The 13,189-nt window shown below is 39.7% G+C and overlaps 1 long non-coding RNA gene across 1 annotated transcript in view; it reads right to left on the bottom strand.

The window, feature by feature from the left end:
• LOC126934193 (uncharacterized) overlaps positions 1-13,189 on the bottom strand; it is a 155,298-nt gene that overhangs the window by 112,157 nt on the left and 29,952 nt on the right. The window lies entirely within an intron of this gene.

The raw sequence follows: 13,189 nt of genomic DNA on the forward strand, positions 1-13,189 counted from the left end.
GTCATTCATTTCATAAGTTAGTCACCCATCCTTCATTCCTTCAAAAACATTTATTAGGCCTGTGATAAAGTACCAAACTAAAGAGTACAATCAAGGGGTTCATGATGTCACAGAAGAGACAGACATATAAAATGACAACAAAAATGTGGTGGAATATGTTTGAAAACAGAGGAACACACATGATGTTATTGGAGGAGCATCCAAACCTGGTAACAGCTGCCATTATCTTGGCAGCTGTTTCAAAACTCTCTTGTCTGCATTAATGAAAGAGCTGGGGTAATACCCAGATCTCCCTCTTGAGGCTATCTTTTAAAGCAAGATAAAAATTTAATAAAACATTGACTTCCTTCATAGAAATATATGAGTGGCACTTTAATTGAATAATTATTTCAGACACCTGTGTATATAAAAGAACTACATAAAAAAGTTCTTTTAATGAAAATATATAGAACTTGTAGGCTTTTCATTACCGTAAAAAATGTTCTTGAACACAAAGATTTCAGATAGCAACAAGATCTTTACAATATATTCAAAGTAAATGTGAACACAGAAAAGTTGGGTTGGAATTGAAGGTACCAATATAAACCCACAGTTTTTAATACCATAGACAGGCAGGTAGATAAAGAGATATGGGAATAAACGTGTGTGTGTGTGCGTGTGTGTGTGCGTGTGTGTGTGTGTGTGTGTGTGAAGGGGACTTCCATCCACTGACAGGGCCCAGAACAAAAAGAGCACTTAACGCCTACATATTGACTTCTAAATGCTATTGTTCACCAAAAAAATTACAGCTGTGAAGAAATGGCTAATTCAAGGATGTGACAGAAAAAGTACAAGATAAGTTTGGAGAATTTTGTTACTCTAGAAAGTAAGAAAGTGCTGAAAGAAACATGGGGACATTTCAAAAGCAAGGAAACCCACTTGACAGGGCTTCCAATGGCCAAATCTGGGACAATTTGAGCATCTGCATAAATCATGAACTATACCTATTGAATAAATAAGAATCCATGAGCCCATACTTACAGAAATGAGTAAATGTGAGAGAATAGGAAGTACTTTATTAAAATAGAATACCATCTAATTAACATAAAAGGAATAATGGAGCTAGGAAAACATCAATGGAAGCTAAAACCACTGATGAAAGTTTGGTCAGGATTCTATATTTACACATTTCATCACACTTGCATATTACTTACACAGGGACAATTAGTAACTGAGAAACCTGGAGGACACAAATTCAACCAAGTCACTGAATAATATTAGGACAACTTGACATTACCATTCAGAACGACACAACATCGCTTCAGTGGCATTCCTGCCCCAAATCTACAACCTGAATCCAATGATAAGGAATTGTCAGAAAACCCCAAAGGAGGGACATACTACATAATATTTTGCTTATAATTTTCAAAAAGTCAAGATCAGCTGGACATGGTGGCTCATACCTATAATCTCAGCACTTTGGGAGGCTGAGGTGGGCTGACTGCCTGAGCCCAGGAGTTCAAGAAAACATGGTGAAAATCCTCATCTTTACAAAAAGTACAAAAATTAGCTGGACATGGTGGCACATGCCTGTAGTCTCAGTTACTCGGGAGGCTGAGGTGGGAGGATCACCTGTGCCTGAAAGGTCAAGGCTGCAGTAAGCCATGATTGTGCCACTGCACTCCAGCATGGGCGACCAAGAGAGACTCTGTCTCAAAAAAAGAAAAAAAAAACAAGGTCAAAAACACAAAGAAAGGCTGAAGAAATATACCAGTGATAGAAGACTAAAGAGATGAAAACTAAAGGCAACATACGATCCTGGATTTGATCCTAAACAGGGAAAATAATAACTTTAAATTACCTTATGTTGAAGCAGTTGTGAAATGTGAATAGAGACCATAGATTAGATAATAATATTATATCAATGTTAAGTTTCAAGTTTGTGATAGCTACACTATGGTTATGTAAGAGAGCATCCTTGTTTAGTAAATGCACACTGAACTAGTTATGAATAAAAGGGCACATTGAGTACAATTTGTTCACAAATTAGAAAAAAAAAGCATCTATGTAAGAGCAAGAAAGAAAAAAGAGACAGAGAAATTAAGTGGAATAAAATATAAACAATTGATGAATCTGAGTTTTAAAAATCTAAGAATTCCTTTTTATAATTTAATTTCAAATTATATTCAACCCTGTATTATTTATTTATTGAATGAACATAATCCTGTTCTCAGTTAACGGTCTAGTAGAGACAAACATATTTAAACAAATACATGAAACATCTTATCAATAGAGATTTTTACTCTCAGCGCAGTTGTGGCCTAAAAGAAGAAGTGATCACCTCGGCTTGGGGAAGTCAGTGCACCTGGTGTAGAAGTTTGTATCAGAAGCGAGAAGGGCAGGAATTAGACGTGAGCAGGAGGAGGGTGCAGAGTCAAGAAACATTACAGAAGATGAATCAGTAGAACTCAGTGACCAAATGAACAGTTTCATGGTGGAGCCAGGAGAGGCTTTGCATGCCTCTCCAGTCCTGCTCAGGTAACAGAGCTCACTGGAATAAGAAACAGAGGACAAAGAAAAGATTTTGAAGGTAGACAGTAAGTCCAGTTTTGGACATGTGAAGTTGTAGGTATTCCTGGGTCATAAGGGCAGCACTCATACCTATATTTACTTAGAATATCCTCTGCCAAACTCTAAAGTTAGAGACTAATCAATTACTGATTGTGCTTTGGCTGAAAGTTGGAAAAATTCAAATAGGCATAGTCTCATTAGAGCCCAGGGTCGATGAAGATAGTATTGGGAGTCTCATTTTATTGTCCTAGAAAGTGCCTCCTCAAACCCTTGTCTACCCTACGGCACAGAAAGTCTTTCTAATTGGGAACACACGATTTTTTATTCATTCTTTTATTCATTCAGGAAACATTTTGTTCAAACACTGTATTAAACACTGGGGATGCAGAGATGAATAATGCATAGGCTCTGTCCTTGAAAGGCATTCACAGATTAGTGGAAAAGAAAAACATAAGAACAAGTAATTATAACTTGGCAGGCCTGGGGCTTAGGACAGAGAATGCACAGGTGCCACGGATGGGCCCACGGTAAGACACTGGACACGTGATGCGGCTGTGTGGCTGATTTTTACTGGTATTAAGGAAGTCAAGCCAAAAGATGCTAGAGAGAAACAGGATGTGACAGGGAGGAAAATGCAGCATCTGTGATTAATTTGGGATCTTTCCTGAACTATTGATTGGGAGGATGGTGGTCCTGGCCACAGGAACAGAAACACAGGGGCAAAAGGAGGCTTTTTAAAATGTTACTGGACAGGAAGAAGTGGGAAGCCAAAGGAACTAAGTGGAAAAGAAAATGAAGGTCATTGATGCCAAAGCCAAACGTTAAAAAACTGAAAAACATCACTAGAGTGAATTCTATCCATTTTCATCACCAAAAATACAGAATCCAAGCTGGTCCAGACTTGGGACTCTACTCTGAGCTGTGCTGCACTGAGGACACTGCTGACCTACATTTTGCAACAATATCGGGGGTTGGGGGACCTCTAGGAACAAGCTGCTCACTCCTCAAATATAACAGCAAACACACATATTTTCTCACCACTGATGGGGCTTTTGCCAGGAAATCACACAGACCCAAAATAAAAAAACAGGCCAAAGGAAAACAAACAGACAAGACACACAGTCTGTCGTCCACGGGGCACTGCGGTTCAGGGCAGGGCCTTCCCTAGGTGGTCACAGGGTCCAGATAAAACCCTACCCAGAGTGCCTGAAATATGTTTATGCAGGTGAATCGGGAGGCAGGGAACCTGGGAAGACGATGGTTACTGACTGCCTGTCCTGTGCCAGGCATTGCGCTTGATCCTTTACATTCCTCATTTCCTTTCTCTCTATGAAGTCACTATTATTATCATTCCTATTTTACAAATGAGGAAATGGGCTGTGAGGCTAAGCAACTCTCAGAGACACATAGGAAGTGGCAGCACTAATATGAAAAGCCACATCTGCAGAGTATGAAGATGTTTCTTTTCTTGGCAACATGTTGCCTGTCTCAAGGAGGTGAACACGCCACCTGGGAGCTCCTGGTGCCTGAAAGCTCCTACAAGGACCACCCCCACACAAGAAATCCCTTGGTTTCAATGTAGGCAAGGTGTGATTAACCTGTCTTGAGCCTATTTGTTTGATTATTTTCCTTTCTTAAAAGTTACCTAATAAAGTCTCCTCATCCCCACAGTCCCTTTCGGATCATAGGTTCTCCTAGCAAACTGATCAACTCCTGAAGAACCTAGGCTAGAAGTTATTTTCCTGCATTGTTCTACTTAAGGCCTGACCCTGGACAGCAGAATCATGAGGACATCATACAGAACCGGTCAACACAAAGACAGCTTCTGTGAGATCCAAGACACGATCTCATAAATGCACCACGATTCCAGGTGCAGCAGCTTAAGTGCCTATGTAAGTCCTACTTAGCACCTGTTCATCTGGCTGGCGTGAAGCAGGAAACTGGATTATTTTCCCTCCTTTGGATGAGGCATAGCACGTTGATTAATGATGTGAGGGAGAGTGAACCAAAGACAGGAGTTCTGTACACAAATGTCTTTCAGGAAAGCTATCACAGGCGTGGGGAAAGAAAGGTGAGCATTGCAAGGAGGGGGTGGCAGACAGCATTTGGTTGATTAGGGTTTGGTTAATGCTGGCGAGTGTCGAACATTCCAACTCATGGCTGTTACTAATGGGAGAAATGGGGTTATTTGTTAATTTTACTTACTAAAGTAAGTGTTGAAGGCAGGATGGAGGGAAAAGGTGAACATGTACCATTTTGGCTAAGCCTAATAAAACATGGAAAAAATTCCTCATGATTTTCTTAAAAAGAGCAAGACATCGATTTTGCACTGGCACCAAGCTCCCTTACCTTAAAGAGGAAGTGGTCATCAATTTCCACTTAGCCTGCCCAGTTTTCAAATCCTTTGGCCATCTTCCAAGTGACCTATTTCTTTGTTCATCATGCAGATTTTTGGTGGGATGTGTTATAAAGAACTTCCTGTGAACTTCTTTTGTGCTTTTCTTTGCATGACCACATTCATGTTTCACAAAAAAACTGCAAGATGTGCATAGGCATTTAATTCCTATTTTACAGATAAGATTGAACTCCAGAGCCCTAATCTATGCAAGTAAGTGGCACTTTTATTTTTCAAGACCTTATATTTTATAGAGCATCTTTACATTTGAGACTACCTTCCCCAGGATATTTTTAAAAATTCTTTTCTTAAAGTACAAGTGTTTTTCACTTTTTAAAAATTTTTTCCCAATCCATCAAAGGCATTCTATCTAGTGTCCATGGACAGAGTTCTCTGGTGCTGTGACTCCATAGTAACCCCTGAATCATGCGGATGGTCAAGATGGACTGATTCAAGAACTATGAACTTCAAAGAAAACTTTTTTCTTCGCTGATGACTTCTGAGAGACATGCTCGCCTCTCTGGATAACCTTCCCAGAACTTGTATTTTTCAACTTTGACCTACATGAGTGGAATGTTGATGTAACTGCCATCTGGGAAGCGGCTAGTAGATACACATTGACCTCTAGTCAATATTTTGGACAAGGAATTTTCACTTACCAGCGTTTGGCAAGAGTATTCTGCATATGCACCATGAGCAGGGCCAAGCTCATGAGAAGCTGCTCCTTTATCATGATCTGAGACCTGTAGAGACTTTTAGAGTGACAGGGTTTGGCTCTGTCCCCATACAAATCTCATATTGAACTGTAGCTCCCATAATTCCCACGTCTTGTGGGAGGGATCTGGTGGGAGATAATTGAATCATGGGGGTGGTTTCCACATACTGTTCTCCTGGTAATGAATAAATCTCACAAGATGTGATGGTTTTATAAAGGGTTTCCCCTTTCACGTGGCTTTCTCTCTTGCCTGCCACCATGTAAGAAGTGCCTTTTGCCTTCTGCCATGATTGTGAGGCCTCCCTAGCCACATGGAACGGTGAGTCCATTAAGCCTCTTTTTCTTTGTAAATTACCCAATCTTGGGAATGTCTCATCAGCAGCGTGAAAATAGGCGAATACATAGAGATACAGTCTCATTGGATGAAGCTCATACTTAGAAACTATAATAACTTTATTTATCCAATTTTTTGACTATCCAATTAATTACATAGGATTCCAGACTGGCCTATTGTTAAGATATGTATAAAAGACCGGGCCACTGTAGAAGAGAAAGTGTGATTAAACAACCATCACTTCGCAACTTCAGGCAAGTTGTTTCACTCTACACTGCTTGGTGATTAAAAAGTACTAAATAGTATAAAATGCAATGTGTCTAGCATGTGCTTAAAAATATTATTTCTTATTGTCCTTATTTTCTTAACATGAAGATTTCAAGCCACCCCATGGAAGCAGCATTCCAAGAAGATAGTCACCGCAAGCCTTGGGAGCCCTGGGCTCAAGCACTCCCATAATGTTATTTTCCCTGCATTATATTAGTTAAAGCATATCACAAGAGAGAGCCAGATTCAAAAGATGGGAAATAGAATACAGCTCCTGATGGGAACAGCTTCAAATTATTGTTCGTGACTCAACTCACCATAGACCCTAACCATGAACCAGTATTTTGGGCCAAGCACATTATATGTGCTACTCATTTATTTCTTCCTAAAAACCCTCCAACTAGGTATAATACCCATTTCATAGACATAAAAAAAAAGATTTATCGATGTTAAGTAACTTCCCTGATGTTAAGCAAGTGGTTAGTAACAGGGTTGGTTTTAAAACTCAAATTTATTTGACCCCAAAACTAATACTGTTACTTTAGTATATTTAGAGATCAACCATGAAATACACTTCCATTTCTACAGAAAGGAACTAAGAAGGATATACGACTTTATCCTTGTACTTAATTTTAGGACTATTCCAATGAAGACATCTTGAGTTTGTAAACTTTCTCTGAGGTGTCAATGTGCTCCTAGATCTGTTCCATGCCCACATCAACAATCACAGATCTCAGAAAGGTGCAGGAGAAAGTACACAACTCCTCCAAAAATATCCACACACGTACATCCTGGGGACTTAGTGACAGGCTCTAACACGTTCATACATGTTACATTTCCTAGTCGATACCTTTAAAAACAGAATATATCTTCAAATCAGGTGCCCATACTAGCCCCAGATAGTCCATATGCACTGAAACAGATAATGGTGGACACCAATTTGCAAGTATGAGTTTTATTTATTTAATTCCCTATTTTGAGGATTCACTTAGGCAAAGTCAAATAAGTGTGGAGGACAAAATTCTAAGATGATCTCTCCAAAGACCTTCACCCTTGTGTAATTCCCTGCCCTGGGAATACAACGGGGCATCACTCCCATGATTATGTTATTATACATGGCAAGACAGACTTTGTAGATATAATTGAGCTTACTCATTAGATGATCTTGAGTTAATAAAAAAGAGATCATCCCAGTGAGCATAACCTAATTATCTGAGCCCTTTAAAAGGAGTTTTTTTCTGACTGATAGGATTCAGCACAAGGAAGGTTCTCCATTAATGAGATGGAGGCAGCCATAGAGCAAGGGCCTGAGAGTGGCCTCTAGGAGCTGAGGGTGATTCCCTGGTTGACATCCAGCAACTTGGACTTCCGTCCTACAACCAGAAGAAACTGAATTCTGCCAACAACCCATATGAGACTGGAAGTAGATTCTTCCCCAGAACCTCCAGGTAACAGCTCAACATGGCTGACACCTTGATTTTACCTTTAACAGATTCTAAGCAAAGAATCAAGGTGAACATCCCCAGACTTTTAACTTAACAGAACTGTGTGATAATAAATGCACATTATTTTAAGCCAGTAAGTTAGTGGTAATTTGTTACATGTCCATGCAAAATTAATACAGCAAGCTGATCTAAGTGACAGGTAGAGATCATAAGAAAATGTGACCCTTTCCCCTTCTCTACAGCCTTTCTGTGAGCCTCAGGAATCATGCACCTATGCTGACTAATCTTAGGCCTGATATTTCCAAAACTATCCACCCCATGACCTAGATTGAGTCCAGTGCTAATCATGTTAAATTTTCTAAGACAGTCTTGATTTGAAATATCACATTAGACCACATTCTTACTAAAATCTGAAAGTGTAGTTACTGCTGCAATGAGGTATCTAGTTATTGGTTATAGGATCACAGCAATGATTTTTTCAAATTTTTATATTCATAATTCACTAAAATATAATGATAACACCTATCTATTATTGCTAGACACCTTCTTATACTGTCAAAAATCCTCACAGTCTGTATGAGAAGTAGATGTAACTTTTCCAATTTTGATGGCAACAAAACTGAAGTTTGGATGGAGTAAATGATTCAAACATATAGACTAGCTAAGGTAAGATTTAAACCTAGGTCAGTCTTGCTCCAAAGTTCAGAATTCTACTGGATAGTGATGCATCAATCTGTAAAATGAGTTATGAAGAAAGTAAATTAATGATTACTCAGGGCTGGGCAGGGGATGAGAAGTTAGGGGTTATATCTGTTGAAAATATGCTACAATTCAGCTGTGTTTATAGTTGCATGACTACAAATATTTTAAGAACCATTGAATTGTACACTTTAAATAGGTGAATCGTATGGTGTGCTAATTATATCTCAATAAATCAGGATTTTTTTAAGGCAGTAAGAAGTGTTTTGTTGGGGAAATCTAGATATATGAAGCTTGCAAAGGAGGCAATGAATGGGAGAAAGACTCAGTCATGGAGAGTCTTGGATATCAGACTAATTTGTTTCCAAGGGGAAAAAAAAGGTTCTCCACAAAGGGTTTTAAATAAGGGAGTGAAAGAATCTATTGGTGTTTTAGAAAGATCTCTTTAGTGGCTATATAATGATGGATTTGAGGAGGACACAATAGTACAGTTGAGGAGGTTGGTGAGGAGACTCTTGCACAGCTCACTGGAAAAGATGAAGACCTGGCAAAAGCTAATGGAATGCAAGGGTGCCTGGTGTTTGAGAGACACTGCTGAGAACAAAGACAAGCAACTTGTAAGAACCTCAGATAAGGGAGAGAAAGGAATGTAAGACTGGGGTTTCTAGCTTGGGAGTTCAGCTTCTTGAGCAGGTGCTGCCTCCCCTTTGTGGAATCTGGGAAACTGAACCCAAGGCAATGTGGGGAGAGGGAGGAAGGAAGGTAGGTACCTTAGAAGTTCTACTGAGAGTCTAGGGCTCAGCCCTCCAGTCAAACACCAATGATACTGATACCTGGGTCTTACATTCAGAGATTCTAATTAAACTTGTCTGTGATTGTGACCTGGAAAGATCCCAGGCACTGGGATTTTTAAAAGCTCTCAGGTAATTTTAATGTGCAGCCAAGGATGTGAACCTACAACTTGGAGAGTTCCTTTCCAACTAAGGAAGTCAGAAAAGGACGCAGCTGTTGCTGGGAACTGCTTATGGTCCAGCCAATCAGACAGGGCCCTATTGAAAAAAAAAAGGTGCTAAGGAGTTGATGGGTGCAGCACACCAACATGGCACAAGTATACATATGTAACAAACCTGCACGTTGTGCACATGTACCCTAGAACTTAAAGTATAATAAAAAAAAATGAGGCTTTGTCTTGAGCATTGGAGTCTGACAGACCCATTCTAGAGACTGTTTCACTAATCTTTACTACAGGAAATGATATTTAAGATGGGAGAGGATTATTTGATGTTGTTCACATGGGGTCAGTGGACCAGCTAGAGCTTACCTGTGAGTATGAAGAATTCCTAATTACTCTGGCTTAGTGATTATGAAAGTGTGGTGCTCAGTCCAGCAGTATCAGCTTTATCTGGGAACGTGTTACACATTTAGGTTTTGGGCCCTATCCAGGTCTACTGAATCAGAAACTCTGGGGGAAAAAGCCCCAAAATTTGTGTGTATGTGTTTTTTAAGAAATTAATTAAACTTTAAAAAATTTTTCAAATAATTATAGATTCATAGGCAGTTGCAAAAAAAAAAAAAAAATACAGAATGATTCCATTACCCTTTGCCCAATTTAGACATTCTACAAAAGTATAGTACAATATCACAGCCCAGGTGTTGACACTGATACAACCAAATAAAAAATACAGACTTTCCATCACCACAGAGATCTCTCATTTTGCCCTTTTCTAGCTACACCCACTTAACTTCACCCACCTCTTTATGCTGGCAACCACTGACCTGTTCTCCATTCTATAATTGTTGTCACTTCGAGAATGTTATACAAATGAAATCATATAGTATATAACTCTTGGGGACTGGCTCTTATTTTTACTCAGCATAATTCTCTGTGGAGTCATTCAGGTTATTGTGTGTATCAATAGTTTGTTCCTCTGCATTGCTGAGTAGTTTTCCATGGTACGGTTGTGCCATAGTTTAACCATTCTCCTGTTGCAAAGTCACTTTAACAACCTCTCAAAGTAATTCTGATGCACTCTCAGGCTTGAGAACCCCTGATCTCTAGAAAAAAAAAGCTTTAAAGGACAGGAAATAAACACAGCACTTTTCTGGGTTTTCTTCCCACACACTAACTTCATGGTCCTCCTCAAAGGCATAGGTAAATGACTTTTTAAAATTTCCACATGGCCAGGAGCGGTGGCTCACGCCTGTACTCGCAGCACTTTGGGAGGCCGAGGCGGGTGGATCACCTGAGGTCAGGAGTTAGAGACCAGCCTGACCAACATGGTGAAACCCCATCTCTGTCAGATACAAAAATTAGCCGGGTGTGGTGGTATATGCCTGAAATCCCAGTTACTCGGGAGGCTGAGGCAGGAGAATTGCTTGAACCTGGGAAGTGGAGGTTGCAGTGAGCCGAGATGATGCCATTGCACTCCAGCCTGAGTGACAGAGCAAGACACTGTCTCAAAAAAAAAAAATTCCACCACTACTGTTAACACAATATTCTGTATCCTGCTTATCGCTGTTAAGTAAATGCATTTCTTAAAAGATTCGTGTATTTATATTCAACAAATATTTATGGACGTACCTCCCAGTAACTATTCCAGGCAAGAAGAAAGCAGCAGTAGAAAAGATACATAGGTCACTTCTCACAAGTAGCTTTTGCTTCAGCAGGACCAGAAAAGACAATAAGCATATAAAGTCTTGTGAAACAAAGTCAGGTTGAAACAAATGTCATGATTGAAAATAAAGTGACGTAAGGGTTAAAAGATGAAGGAACTGAGGTCCCATTGTTAGTGACAGTCAGAGAAGTCCTCTCTGAGGAGATTGCTTGAGAGCAGAGTTAACTAAAATAAGGAATTAAGGCACGTGAATATATGGGCTGCTGCAGCAGACGGAGCAGCAAATTTAAGTCTTGCAACAAGAACATGCTTAACCTATTATATGGTTTGGATATTTGTCCCCTCCAAATCTCATGTTAAAAGATGACTCCCAATGTTGGAGGTGAGGCCTAGTGTGAGGTGTTTGGGTCATGGAGGTGGATCCCTAATGGATAGCTTGGTGCCCTCCCATGGTAATGAGTTACCAGGATATCTGATTGTTCAAAATAATCTGGGACCTCCTCCCTTCTCTCTCTTGCTCCTGCTCTCATCATGTTACACACTTGCTCCTTCTTTGCCTTCTGTCATGATTGGAAGCTTCCTGAGGCCTCACCAGAAGCACACGCCAGCACTATGCTTCCTGTATAGTCTGCAGAAGTGTGAGTTGAATAAACCTCTGACTCAGGTCAGTTCATGCTTTTGCACAGGCTTCCAGATTGTGGAGGAAGGGACTCCAGCCCACAGCCCTAGATTTGGTATGTTAGGCTTCCCTAAGTGAAGTCCTGCTCATGAAACCTATAACAGAAGCCTTTGCTCCTTCCCTCGAAGGAGTGCTCACAAGCCATAATGAGTTTATAATCCTGAATAGTAGAAATAAAACACCTTATTACAATGAGATGAAATTCACGTTAGCTGCTCTGGCCCCAAACATAGAATATTAAGAAAATAAAGATGCTCTTGGTACTTAAGGGTGTGATTTTAATAGAGAAGGTAAGGTTCTCTGAAGTTACTCTGAAATGTATAGCACTTAGAACTTTGATTGTCTACATAACTTATAAAAATTATTAAACAATAACATCATAACCATGCAAAAACAAAAGACCCCTGTACAAATTTTGGGTAGAATGGTGGGGGTTGGGAGTACAGTGGGGAGTAGAGGAGAGATGAAATAATTGAAACCCAGGCACTCTTACCTAGAGTCTGAATGTTTTACTCACTAAAAGATCCTTGGATAACTTAAATTAAAACCATCAACAGCTTCCGATATTCAACCTTAGCTATCAACTTGTCCCATGAAAACAGGCCAGAAACCTGCCTCAGTCCCTTATGATTTCATCAGCTCAGGTTGGCATGGCACATGTCTCCTATCTAAAGCCTGGGTGAAGATAAAAGGAGAAAACTAAAATGAAGAACATGTTTAGATTCTGTAAACCAGAGTTAGGGGCTACTTTTTACAAATATCAATCCTACTGGTAGCTATATGTTCCCTGTTACTTGCCAAAATGAATCACGAACTCATTTGTGGACCCAATCATTTATCCATGTTCACTCTCCCAGACTTTGGGGGGCTTTCCTCAGATCTGGAAACTATTTTTGACAGCTGAGATTTTGTTCTAGACATGGAGTTTAAACCTGAGTTTGAGTTTAGCTTTAGTGTTTAAAGGGTTAAGGATGGGGCAGCCCAGGGTTAAGGGTTAAGGATGGGGCAGCAAAGGTAACATTCTACACTGAGTCTAGCCATGGGGAAAGGACTTTGTCAGTGTCTTCCTCGACAGGTTTTGCCATTGAAAGAAACATGAGACACTAAAGCTAAACTCAAACTCAAGTCTAAACTCCATGTCTAGAACAAAATCCCAGCTGTCAAAGACAGTCTCTAGATCTGAGGGAAGCCCTCCAAAGTCTGTCTGGCAGAATGAACATGGATAAATGACTGGATCCACAAATGACTTTGCCATTCATTTTGGCAGTACCAGGAAACACACAGCCACAAATGAGATTAATATAATGAATGGGAGAGAAATGCTTAAAAAGATGTAAAAAGAAGGAAGTGGTAATATTGATATTGCTACATATTGAACATCTGAACAATGTTTAGACATCAATTTCCAAAAACAAAGACAATGGCTATGAGCAGATACACTCAAAATGAAGAAATATTTTTTTTTTATTTTTTAAGAAAAGGTTAATCAC

The sequence above is a fragment of the Macaca thibetana genome, chromosome 13 (genome assembly GCF_024542745.1).
Source record: "Macaca thibetana thibetana isolate TM-01 chromosome 13, ASM2454274v1, whole genome shotgun sequence".
In the NCBI taxonomy this organism is placed as follows: domain Eukaryota; kingdom Metazoa; phylum Chordata; class Mammalia; order Primates; family Cercopithecidae; genus Macaca; species Macaca thibetana.